The following is a 13,862-nucleotide window of genomic DNA, read 5'->3' on the forward strand; positions in this document are numbered from 1 at the left end:
GCCTGGGGTTGACTCAGTCTCTAGTACCATGAATCTTCCTGGGGATAAAAGGCATCTGGCACACAAGACTGACAATCTCACCGCCATCTGTGAGCCGACTGTCTGGAGAAAATGTGGGAGCCTCAACATCTCACAACCCAGTGGGCCTCCATGGCCTGTTACAGGGATAGCTTTATGTTTATTTTTATGTGTCATGACTCCATGATGAATCTTTTGACACCAATATAAATTAATGTTTTTAATTTGACATTTATATAACTCAGAGATTAATTATTATTAACACTTTGCGGACTGGTGACATATTTTTATGCCCAGCGCTTTTAAACGTGGCGGACCGGTGGCATATTTTTATGACTTTAGGACACGTTACATTGTAACACATTATACCTTTCTCTGGCGCCGCCCAAATAAAATGACTACTGCGTAATATTGTTCCGGAATGTTTGCTTAGTAGGCAGTAACTTGATCTTGTTGTTTGGGTACCCCTTCCAAAGGAAAATTATCTTTGACCCTTCAAGCTCTTATGTACCAGGCAAGAAGTTAGTTGCGCAATGAGTCAAGGACAGAAGTGGTTGAAAACCAAGCAATATCTGACTTGTTCTCTGATGTGAGCTATTTGACATTCCTTCTGAGACGTGTAGTGATAGTGATTTGACAGTGGCAGTGGCAGAGGACAACAAACAATTGTGGCTATAGACAATATAAGCGAAAGTAGCTCCGACAAAAGTGCAGGTAGAAGGAGAATGTTTCTAGAAATATCACACTCTCANAAATATGTTGTGTGGTCGGTAAAATTCACTCTAATATTGATTAAATACACAACAGGATGCAAGAAACAATTAAAGNTCATAATATTAATTAGGATATTTTATATTAATTTTTAAAATAACAGTGCACAAGTTAGGGTAGTGGGTTAAAAATGCCAGTCCCCAGGGTGATTTAAATATTTAAATTGCTGGTCCACAAAGTGTTAAGAGTGTATGTTTCTTTTCCTCCCATGTGAAAAGAAAATTGTGCTAATGTATAAGTTTTGAGGTTGTCATTACAGTGAATATTAGAGTCAATTTTACCGACCACACAACATATTTTTTATTATTATTACACTACATGTTTCAACCTCAAGAGGTCATCCTCAGGTGTATGAACACAGCTGTATAATTACACGCAATCACATTCGTCTTCTCACTTATTGCGTGTAATTATACAGCTGTGTTCATACACCTGAGGATGACCTCTTGAGGTCGAAACATGTAGTGTAATAATAAAAAAAAAATATGTTGTGTGGTCGGTAAAATTCACTCTAATATTGATTAAATACACAACAGGATGCAAGAAACAATTAAAGTTATTTCAGTGAATGTTAAGATTCAGTTTTCTGTTTCCTCACACATAATTTGGTTTGTGCTTTAAGTTCTGGCAACTCATATGTCAGTCATCCTCTTTCTATAATTATTTCTTTTCAGAAAAGGCTTTCGATTGCACAGGCGCAGTCACGTTGTCTGCCATCATTCATTTTAGCTGTGACTTGTGCGTGTAGTCTAATCACATGCCTGCCCCTTGTACCACAATATCAGACTTGCTTCCCTTAAAACGTGGATAGCTTCTTTCTGATGCGTCAAAATACGATCACAAATACAATCTTACGCCATATAAATATGCACTTACAATATTTTAATAAAACTTAATGTTACCTATAAGACCCAACAATACTGAAATCACACATAAACAGTTAATTTTCACATAATCATCTAAAGAACAAATTCCTTCGCTGGTCTAGCCAGCAAACCGAAATTTGCTTCCCTTTGCCCCTTCCGATTAGACCAATTATTACGAAGATTGACGAAAGGAAACTTGGTCCTTCCCACCAAGCAGGGGAAGGTAGGAGGAGGCGGCATGTGGCCTTGAGCAGGAACATGCACTAAATGACAGTATTCACATCCTTATTATTCAAATAGAATTATTTATATATGACTTCTTTTTTTTTTTTTACTATGGAAGCAATTCTTCCCTTGCTTCCATGCGCGGCACACCACTGCATACATCCATATATATGTTTACTTTGTGTAATATAATTTTATCATACCACTTAATTATGTACTTATGATTTACTGACATTTGGTGCATTGAGAGATGTACTGTTTACCTTCAGGCAGGATAATAAATGTATATAAGATGTTAGAATCAATTGTGTAAGTATTGTCACGTGACAGAGTGTGACTGTAGATAGGGTTCAGATTGTGACTCAATACATTGAGCACTCACTTTAACACACGACTTGGAGCTACATTTAATTGTAGCACCATCCCTAGTCTCCACACTTTACAAATCACTAGAGCATGCAAACTAGTGTTCTCATTGTGCACTAGTTGTATCCTGGTAACGGCTTCTAACAGTGGAAATTTTTCAACTTCTGCACTCACGCCAACAACTTGAGCTAATCTCCAAGTCACATTGCGACTGACGGTCAGTCGGTCAGTAAGTCTTGGTGTCAAGCCCCATCTGGGGCTCATGACCAGATATTTATTACTGTTTGGCATTTACAGTCTGCGGTCTGTTTGGCACTGCGGCCAGTCCACTCACTGCAACTAACCTCTCTCCCTACCGACGCGCGCCGCGCTACCTCACCGGTCAAGAATCTCAGCAACTACGGTCCTTTTCAGGACCAACAGACTGTTCCGAAGAAGTGGGTTGTCATCGGAGTAATGACAAAACTACATAAAACCCCACAGGTACATAGGTATCAGTTTTTCGGGGGAACCTCTTGCCTCCATTTTCAGGATAGTATAGTGATTGTCACCTTGTGTAGTTTTGTTTCGGAGAAATTCCAGTCTTCCATGTTCGTTGTAGAAGAGCGGGGGATGTCTCACAGGTATCTGGAAACGTTTCGGGGTCTCCTTCTTCAGGGCAACTCATGGGTTGTTATCCGTGTAGTCTGTGAGGTGTCAACATGGAGGAATCTGCTGCTTCCATTAGCGTTTCAGAGGAAAGCTCTGTCTCCATTTTTAGAGTTAGAATAAAAAATGACGCCGTGTAGTTTACAAAATTACTCGACGCCTGTGTCGCTATATCGACTGCGCTTCTCTGGCCCCCTCGGTATTGTTTTTATGCCTCAGATTGCGTTTAAAAGTTCTCCCCCATCTCAATATATATAGGTCTATACTGAAAGGTTTTAAGAACAGCAAGCATAATGACTTCTTACAAGGGTCATTGTTGGTGCTATTGATATTACATTAAAATAATTCCCACGGCCAAATCGTAACACCCAATATTGGAGTAAGAAACAGTCTGTTCCGAATTTGTAATTTTCGTGAGAATGGCGACAGATGAATTCTTATTGTGTGGAAAAATAATTATATATATAATAAAGGCCTAGGCTTTGCCCATCAGGCATAGGCGACGTACGATAAACAGATTTGTCGGCAGACCCATCTGTTGTGCAGAATTAGTACTATCTATACACTAGCGCAATCTGTGCCAACAGTGCTCCCTATCGCTCCCTATCCACTCTGTGTCGGGTATGGTACCAAGAACACAAGTGAATATCACCCCGACGAATATAGGTAACTCTTGCTTCTTTTTTACTGGATATTAAGTTTGTAATGGAAGTGTGTAAGTTTTGGGTATTCCTTAGGGGATCATTCGAGAGAAATTCAGTTTCATCATATTTTTACAAATTACGGTGTACGTGATGTTATTCCGCAGTTGCAAGTTCTAGTTGGAATTCTGCTAGACTTCGGAGCCCCCATTCTGAGGGCTATGGTTCTGGTAGAATACACACTTTTTACTGTTTTATGCCCTTTCTCGCCTCTTACACATAGCAATCCGACTCGCAAAGGAAGTCGTGAGGGTTGATGGTATATGTTGAATTGGTTGAAGTTGCAGGGCATACAAAAGCATTTTTGGGGCTCTGCAATGTAAATTTGTAGAGTAGCTTTGCTGTTTCTAGGACGTAACACCGTGCAGTCTGGTAGCTAGTTACCGACGGTTTGGAAGGAAGAGTTTCACGCACAATGGGTGAACTAGCTGCCTTCGAAACTGACCAACACTAATCTTCATAAACCCCGCCAGCCTATGCTGGGAGAACAAAGAAATGCACATCAGAGTGTGTTTGTTCACAATAATTAGTATGTTTGCTTACAGACGTGGGCAAATATTCAGAGCTAGGTACTGGTGCACTTATCAGAAATATAATAATAATAATTTGATTTAACATTCATCAGAGTTACAAATTGTAACTCTTGAACAAGTCAGATACATATACAACTTTTCCAGTCTAATTGGCCTCCTGCCCAGTCGATTGAACGTCATCATATCATATATCACATAACATAACATTCAATTACAATTAAAATCACACTCTCGGTATAATTAAAATATATTAGGTACAATCAAATTTATGACTACCTTCCATTATAAAATACAAGGTCATCTTACTATATATATCTTAATTACCATGCTATATCACTAGAATTCTTGTAAATCAATTCATTTGCTACCCATAAATCAAGTGTGATAAAATAAAGTTTCAAGGTTATGAAAGATTCTGCATTCTCTTGCCACAGCAATGCAGAGAATTCTGCTACAGAGAGCTCCAGAAACATTTCCTGCTGTGACAGAAAGTATGGTGAGTGTTTCGTGCTTGTGTGCACAGACAAGAATTTTATTGTCATCAATCAGTTCTCATATCTGAAGATATTAAATTTTTTATGCCAAGCTTGTGTTACTTTTCATAATCCATGTGGAAAGTTTACATGGTTCTTCATATTATAACACTTTGCATTATTATGTAGGAGAGTGATATGGATAGGTCATGTAGCACATATGTCAGAATGAGAAATGCATACAAAGATTTTGACAGAAGACCTGAAAGAATGAGAAAACTTGGGAGACAGTTGTGATGATGGATTTTTTTAAAGATACAGTTATGGGGAGTTTGGACTGGGTTTGTTTGTGTCAGGATGCAAAGTTATGATGGGCATGTGTGAACACAGTAATGAGTGCGTAGGTTCCATAAAGAGCAGATACGTATTGTCTGTACTTCCACAGTGACCATAGGTTTCTCAGGAAGATGCCTGCATTATGAACTTAACACTTCTTAAATTATGAAGTCTGTAGAGGAGAAATCTGTACAGAGCAGCTGTTATGGGTTGGATGTAATGAAAAACAGCTACAGCAAAGAGAGCATATATTGCTTCATGTATGTGTTGTGTAGCCATGACTGACAGAAGATGTAATGCCTTTACAGAACTGTACAAATTCAGAGAAGGTTTTAGTGGGTCCATATGGTGAGACATACCCAGTAAGTCATGATGCAAACCAGGCCATGAATATAAAAGCTGAGGAAGTCTCAGACTCACAAGAGGAAGTGGATCCTGTGCAAGTAACAGTTCAGGAGAGAAAGGCTGAAACTGAGGTGAGCTGTATGTTTCTAAGTCCACTGTTAGGCAAATATCACAGATAGACAGGAATTCCAGTTGTCTTTCTCAGCTCCATCTGTCTGTCTGTCTGTGCACATGAAACAACTCCATTGTGCTGCTGACTCGCCTTTGAACTTTTTTCGGAAGTGTCTCTAGACAGTTAAAGTCCGTTGAATGTATGCTGATTGTGATGTACCACTTCCATTTCCTTTTAAACAGTTCTGATGCAGATGAAGTTAAATTTTGCATAAACGGAACTGTATTTGAGAGAAATTCTATGGCAGTAAAAGGCATTGCGGAATCACAGAACTGTTCACAGTGAGTTACTGGTACACTTATTAGAACCTTGAGGCACTATGCTACAAGCTGGGAGGTCACGGGTTCAAGTCCTGATGAGGTGATTGGATTTTTTCAATTGACCGAACCCTTCAATCTGCACCATGGCCCTGTGGTCGACTCAGCCTCTAACAGAAATGAGTACCAGGAATATTCTTGGGGGTAAAGGTCTGCCGGCGCGTAAGGCTAACAATCTTGCCGCCATCTATGAGCCAATTGTCTAAAAAATGTTGGAACCTCAACATCTCATAACCCTATGGACCTCCACCGCCTGTTAACAGGGATAGCTTTACTTAGTTACTTACACTTACCAGAACCAAGATTTTAAGTTACTAGGACTCTTGTGAGCTAATTCCTATGAACCCCATTAGATATTTATTATGTGATGAACAGGTTTCAAGGTTACAAAAGATTCTGCATTCTCCTGCAACAAAAGTGGCAAGCATTGTACTGTAGAGCTGAAGAAAGGTTTCCTGCTGTGAGAGAAAGTATTGTGTTTCATGCTTGTATGCACAGACAAGGAATCTATTGCGGTATTTCAAGTCTGTTGGCCAAAGAAACAAAATATCTTGTGACACACTTCTGTTTGTTTGCATAATCCATGTGGGGCGTTCCCTACAATTGGGTGATAACGGTTTGGGATATTATGTAGGAGAGCAATGACTTCAAGGAGAGTGATGTGGGTAAGTCATGTAGTGCACATGCAACAGTGAGAAATGCATACAAAGTTTTGCACAGAAATCCTGAGAGAAGCAGACCATTTGGGAGATGTAAGTGCGAATGGAGAGATGCTGTTAAGATAGATTTCAAAGAAGTAATTTGGAAGGGTTTGTACTGGGTCTGTTTGCCTTAGGATACAGAGCCATGATGAGCACAGTAATGAACCCTTTCTGGCTTTCTCATCATATCCTATATGCATTCCTCTTCTTCCCCATGCCTGCTATGTGAGCTGCCCATCTCATCCTCCTTGACTTGATCATATAATTATGCTTGGTGAACGAAGGTTACAAGTTATTGAGCTCCTCATTATGATGTTTCTAGGTACAAAAAAAAACATATTTTTTCTGTACTGGCACAGTGACCAATAGTTTCTCGGGAAGGTCACTGTGCTGTGAACTGAGTACTTTCTAGTGCTCATGATAGCTGTGAGAAGATCATCGGTACAGAACAGCTCTTATGATTTAGATATGATGAGAAACAGCCATAGCAAGGAGCTGGTTAATGTAGGGTGTTGTGCATCCATTTCTGAGAAGGATGTGATGGTTTTACAGAACTGTACAAATTTGGAGAACGCTTTAGTGGGTCTGTATGGTGAGACATACCCAACACCTCATGATGCCAATCAGGCCACGAATGTAAAAGCTGAGGCAGTCTCAGATGCAGAAGAGGAAGAGGATCCTGTCCCAATAACTTTTCCAGAAATAAAGCCTGAACCTGAGGTGAGCTGTATGTGCACTGTTAGGCAGATAACACAAATGTGCAGCAGTGCCGCTTGTCTTTTTGATATGCATCTCTGTGAACATGAAACAACTCCACTGCGCTGTTAACTAGATTCTGAAGGTTTCTTTTTCCTGAAATGTCTCTACACAACTGGAGTTTGTAGAATGTTGCTTGTGATGTACCACTCCCATTTTCTTTTATGCAGATCTAATATAGATGAAATGAAATACAGTAGAACTTGGTTATAACGTCATCAAAGGGACCTAAAAATAGTGTCGTTATAAACGAATGTCGTAACCGAAATGGGCACTTCCACAGTAGCCTTATGTTAGGCACGTAAAAATCTACCAAAAACTGAGTTAAAATGTTGCATTTTTTAGTGAAATACATAGTTAAGTACAGACTAACGTAACATTAACGTGGAATTGCCCAAATGTGTAATATCAAAGACATATTACAGCGCTTTTCACTGACAATACACACCGCACTAATACTGTATATTAAAGGTAGGTCTACTCACCAAATTACAGTACATTACATCAATTGTTGTGCGTTAGACACTGTGAGGTCCTGTTAGACGAGGTTCTAGGAAAGGAATGCAGTTAACAACCTGCCGCGTTCTTTTGCACTATTCACGCAGTCCCACCCCACACCCTTGTTTTCACATAAAACCCACGCTCCTCTTGCAGCCCGCGGTCGTATTCTTCCAGGACAGTCACATCAGCAAGTAGAGAAAGTGAGGGTGGGCAGACACATCGAACTTTCCCACGATATCAGAGAAATTCAGGAATGAAAATGACGTTACATACGAGGTTGATGCATTTGTGCATGTTGTACTAAGCAAGGTATAAAAACGGTTGCTTTATGAGGAATTAGTTCGTACCATTGAATATTTGACGCAATAGACAATGTGTCGCAGAAACCGATGTTGCTATAACCAAGTTTTACTGTACTGTGTAAACTGAATTTTTGCGGTAAATTCTATACAGGAAAAATCCTTCACGTTTTCCATGTCTGTCCAATCCACTGAGCAGTGCTTTGGTACTACATCTTAAGAGTTCCCAGGATGTATAAATGATGAAGTTTATCATTTGTTTTCTATCTCCCTTGCAGTCTGTATCCATGTAATAACATAGAGGTGTCATTGTGTTGAGGATTTGTAACAGGATATGACTAATGATTCTCTAAAGGTTTGTGACAATGTGTGACATAGACACGTGTTCCCAGTTGCCCTTTGTTTGAAGTAAATTTAATATACCTGACACCGTTGGAGTTGCCTCTGTACTTGCTCTGGGGTGATTGGTTGTCATGACAGTTTTTTTCTCTTTTTTTTCTGTCAGACAGAAAGTGACTAAACATTAGATACGGAGAATGTGTGAAAGGTGTAGAAAGCAGTATTGAAGAATTGGTATTGGCAACCCATCCTAAAATATAGATGCAATTGTGGTGAAGTTGAATATACAATGCATGTAATTAAACACATAAATAAGGCTATTAATGAACATCAAAGATAATTTCTATATGTACATATAGATGGAGGATCTTACTTTTCTAGCTCTGCATTTCACAGCAACTGATGCACTGCTGGCTGCAAGGCGCATAGAGATTTTGCCTATGAATCAGTATGCTTGTGGCCAGTAACATGTGGATTGAAGTATACAATTCACAAGTCACAGAAGGTGTTGAAAATGCTGTCTCCCTACACGTAGACATTCCTTGCACCCTCGGAAGGGATTCTGATTAACCCTTAAAGTTGTTCTGCCAGAATATTTGCAATTTCCCTATGAATATTTTTTTTTAGTTCCTCCTCATGGGGTTTATTGTTTTAAACTTTGTCCTGCAAAGAACCACAGAAGAAAATACAGGCTTACTACAAATGATTCATTCCATTTCAAAACACAATATTTTCCGAAATATTAGACATACAAATATGATTGATACATGAAAAGAACCGTAAACTCAACTGCCGATACACCACAGAATGCTCTGTTTCCATGGTGGTTCTTTTCTGTGCTCTGCTCTGAATGCACGCTGCACTGCAATACCAGACGAAAATCTCGCATATTCCAACACACAGAAACTCTTTTCCAGCTTCGTCTCCATTTTGTGAGGCACTGCGCTCCTGCTGCCAACTGGTGTATCACGATGCAAACTTGGTGAGTTTGCGGTTCTTTTCATGTATCAATCATCTTTGTATGCTTAATACTTTGCAAAATAGTGTTTTGAAATGGAATGAATCATTTGTAGTAACTCTGTATAAGAATTAAGGTCGGTTGAATGTGCTGGCAAATACCAGTGCGATATTTCTGTCCGTGAAAGTATCGGACAAAGCCTGCATAGACGTACATGAAATGTGGGCAGTAGCTGAGTCTTACTGAAACCAGGCATAGTGTCTTTCTGCTTTTGTAACTCTCGAAATAATTGTCGGAGAATGATCTGTATATATGTTTCACAATTAATTGTTCTGTTAAAGGAATGCTGGTAGAGCAATCCTCTTTGCCCTTACAGCATACCAGACTCAAACTTTCATTCAATGGAGCCATACTTCATGGGTTAGATGTGGATTCTGTGAATTCCAGTACCAGTAATTTCTCGTATGTATGTGTCACTGTAAGTGAACCCATGCTTCATCAGAAAAGAATGTCAATTGTGGATCAATCTCATCTTCAATGATACTCTGTAGAAACCAACTGCAAAAATGAATTTAGAATGTTGTTTATTAGTCCTGCTAGCATTTATATTTATCTTCGTACAGCACATTTTGGAAGCTGGATATACATTTGGCACAATGGACCAGACCAAGAAAGTATTATATATAAAGGAAGGACCTAAACTGAACACATTAGAAAGATGATATGTATATGAGACATAACGAAGAAAGGTCTACAGATGAACTATACGTTTGCAGAAATACATAATCGCATATTAGACATTCTAGTAAAAACACATGCCAAACAACCCCACCCCTTCCCCATCAATTCAACCACTCACAGTATCCACCCCCTACCTCATACCACTCGACTCTCTACAAACATATGCGCATATACAGATACCCCCCAAGCAAGTAGTCTAGGCTGAACTGCTACAGCATAGTGACAGTGTCAACACAGGGAGCGGCCCCTACACATATACAGATACTCCTCAAGCAAGTAGTCTAGGCTGAACTGCTACAGCATAGTGACAGCGTCAACACAGGGAGCGGCCCCTACACATATACAGATACTCCTCAAGCAAGTAGTCTATACCAAACTGCTACAGCATAGCGACACCATCAACACAGGGAGCAGCCCCTACATATATACACATATCCCTCAAGCAAGTAGTCTAGACCGAACCTCTACAGCATAGCGACAACATCAACACGGAGCAGCCCGTACACATATACAGATACCCCCCAAGCAAGTAGTCTAGACCGAACCTCTACAGCATAGCGACAACATCAACACGGAGCAGCCCGTACACATATACAGATACCCCCCAAGCAAGTAGTCTAGACCGAACCGCTACAGCATAGCGACAGCCTGTACACATATCACCATAAGGAAATCAAATATACATAAGTACATATACTTAATAACCATCCGTGTTTAATAACAACACACTCACAAGCTTCTCCATATAATAATTAAAAAGATTTTACAGGTCATTCTGAATAAACACCCTGCTGGGTGAGATACACAGTAACGAGCATAAGTTCCGCAAGAGGATATCGTAAGGTCAAGACCACACGACCTACCTCATGTGATAAGATGCTGATATGCAAGCGCTCCACACTGTAGTCGCTTCTACCACCAGAAATCACGTCAACACATAATGGTCACAAAGCTTTAAAGAGCTATCACAAAATATTTCATTTCCTTTATAGTACAGTTTTAATTTTTATGTTTTAATCTTTAGTCAATAATTTTTCAATTCTGTTGTCTGAGTATTTTAAAATAACTGAAAGACTCAATTTATGCATTTAAAACATTCAAGTGCACAATAAGGATCCTTATTGAAGAATTGGTTGCAAATTGTTAGATGCAATTCAGCAATTGAGTCTGATATTGTATGCCTGTTAATGACCCACTATAAGGGTAGAAACATGTAGCATCAATAAAACCAAATGTTGATACGATGGTGTCTACTTTGCTTTAAATATAGAATTTTGTTGTGTAGAGTGCATACTTCTATATACTTTGATGTACATCTGGAAGTAGTGGCCATTTTCTGGCCAAAGCCAAACGTTTACACTGTCAAGGAATCTTTTGTGGCAATCGAGGAGATGACTCATATGGATTTGCTCATGGTATCAGGGTGGACAGGGTGGACACACACACACCTATATACAGGGTGTCCCAGGAGGAATGTGCCAGACTTTGGGAGGGTGTTCCTTATGTTAAAGTATGCCGATATAACCCAAAATACTTATGTCCAAAGTTGAACGGTTACGGAGATAATGGCCCGAGAAAAGTGTGGTCTTCTGGTGGGTCCACGCACTGTACCTGTCAGCTGGCTAGCCTTATCTATGTTTGTCCTTGAGTGTGGTGATCACACTAGCCGTAAGCTTATGTGCTACCTACAGAGTACATTGCGGCCACATCATGAATGGTTGGTAAATTAGTTGTGCGGAGTTGCTGAAATGCCTTTTGTGTTTTCACACGTCGAATATTGTGATATGGATTTTGTTGTGGCAATGCACGTGCTGCTATTGAAGAATACCAAAGGCATTTTCCCGATCAAAGGATTCCATCTCGAAGTGTATTTACGCGAATTCACCAGCCATTGCATGATAGTGGTTCTCTTCCGAGTGTTTCTGTGCCCCCTGAAAGGATGTACAAATGAGAAACACATGAGAGAACATTCTTGAGATGGTTCAGAGAAGTCCGCATCTGTTCACTCGTAGAATTGCCTCTCGCATCGGCGTATCACGTATGCAGCTGTGGCGAACTTTACATGATGAAGAGTTGTATCTTTACCATGATCAAAGGGTAAAACATCGGGAGCCAGGCGACCATGCTCAGCGTATGGATTTGTGCCACTGGATAAAAGCTCATCCCGAACTGTTAAGCGTCATTTTATTCAGTGATGAGGCGTCTTTTACCCGGGACAATGTAAATAATTTACAAAATGTGCATACATGGTCCCATAATAATCCACATGAGATAATGGTAACGAAATTCCAAAAGAGGTTTTCTGTGAATGTATATTTAGTACAGTTATGTAGTCGCCTTATACCGGAATGTGCAGTCAGCGAGGTTACGTCAGTGTCATGTATAGTGGTTGGAAACCTTAGGACAATTATGACATGGCAAGTGAGTATTTTGTACTTCAATTTTATGGCTTCATGTCACTCACAAGTTAGTTTGATGTTACGTACATCATTAACATTACAGAAACCACATATTCCTGCCAGTTTTAATATGTATTTTGTAATCAACAAGTGTGTAACACCGGTCAAAGTTTCACACTTCTCTGGCCATTATCTCCATAACCGTTCAACTTTGGTCATAGGAGTTTTGGGTTATATCGGCATACTTTAACATAAGGAACACCCTCCCGAAATCTGGCACATTCCTCCTGGGACACATGTTTATGTGAACTTTTTTCATCACAAAGACCTAGGAAATCTCCTCCTGCAGTTAGGCCCTAAAGTCGCGAAGCATCCTGTATATACAAGGGTATTCAAAAAGAATGAACCGATTTTATTACGCAATATTTTATTAAAGGACATTAATACAAAACTCCAGCCAAGTCACAAGTATTCTACCGACAATCAACTTTTATTTCCTGTCTTACAAGTGTTCAGTGTGGCCACCACCTGCAGCATGGGCAACATCAGTGCAATAAGAGAATTCCTCCCGGCGCATATCAGCATATCACGATGCACAGAGTTAATAGCTGTTGTTGTTCAGTGTTTAAGGTCATCGAGGTTAGTGGGTAGCGGTGGAACATAAACATGATTTTTACATATTCCCAGAAGAAGAAATCACACACGGTGAGGTCTGAGGATTTCACAGGCCAAGCACAAAGAGCAAGTTCTTTGGCCCCCTTCCGACCAATCCATCGCTCGGGCACTTTTTCATTTAAAAAAGCTCGGACCATCAGGTACCAATGGAGCGGTGCTCCATCTTGTTGAAAAATGAATTCATGCGAATCTGCTTGCAGCGAAGTGAAGATCCAGTTTTGGAGCATATCAATATAGGTTTGTCCTGTAACGGTGTTTCCTTCAAAGAAAAAGGAACCATGAACCTTGTCCTGAGACACAGCACAGAAGACGTTCACCTTAGGGTAATCTCTTTCGTGCTCAACTGTTTAATGTGGGTGCTCAGTTCCCCAAATACCCACATTGTGACAATTGACTGTGTGACTCAAGTGAAAAGTCGCTTCATCACTAAAAATTAAACATGAAACGAAGGTTTTTTCTTCCATCATCTCCAGCATCGAATCGCAAAATTCCATCTGCTTCCTCTTGTCGTCATTGGTAAGTGCCTGAACGAGCTGCAGTCTGTATGGTTTCAAATGTTGTAGTATTGTTAGCACACGCCAGACAGTGGATTGAGGGATCGCAAGCTCACGACTAGCTAGATTTGTTGACTTCCGCAGGCTCCTCTCAAATGCAGCACATATTCTCGCCACTTGTTACTCCGAGACTCATGGTCGTCCTGGACTTTTCCCTTTACACAGGCA

The sequence above is a fragment of the Cryptotermes secundus genome, unplaced genomic scaffold (genome assembly GCF_002891405.2).
Source record: "Cryptotermes secundus unplaced genomic scaffold, Csec_1.0 scaffold526, whole genome shotgun sequence".
NCBI classification, from domain to species: domain Eukaryota; kingdom Metazoa; phylum Arthropoda; class Insecta; order Blattodea; family Kalotermitidae; genus Cryptotermes; species Cryptotermes secundus.